Source organism: Olea europaea, chromosome 3, assembly GCF_002742605.1.
Source record: "Olea europaea var. sylvestris chromosome 3, O_europaea_v1, whole genome shotgun sequence".
Classification (NCBI taxonomy): domain Eukaryota; kingdom Viridiplantae; phylum Streptophyta; class Magnoliopsida; order Lamiales; family Oleaceae; genus Olea; species Olea europaea.
The window spans coordinates 11325843-11326112 of NC_036239.1; positions in this window are offsets into that span (position 1 = coordinate 11325843).

Here is a 270-nt window from a genome sequence, read left to right on the forward strand (position 1 = left end):
CACACACATTAAACTAATATCACAATCTACCACCATTCACCACCACCAGTACCTCCAATGCACCACATTAACATCTTTAACTTAAATCGATGACCATAAATGCTAAGTTCACCCCACAACAACAATCATCACCACCATAATTTTCCAACAACACCTTCAAAAAAAAAAAACCGACCAACACCACCACATGAAAGCATTTGTCAACCAAGAAATCTTAAGGCAGCGATAGCAGCAGTGCCCCCAAAAACAGATCCAAAATTGTCCCCAAAA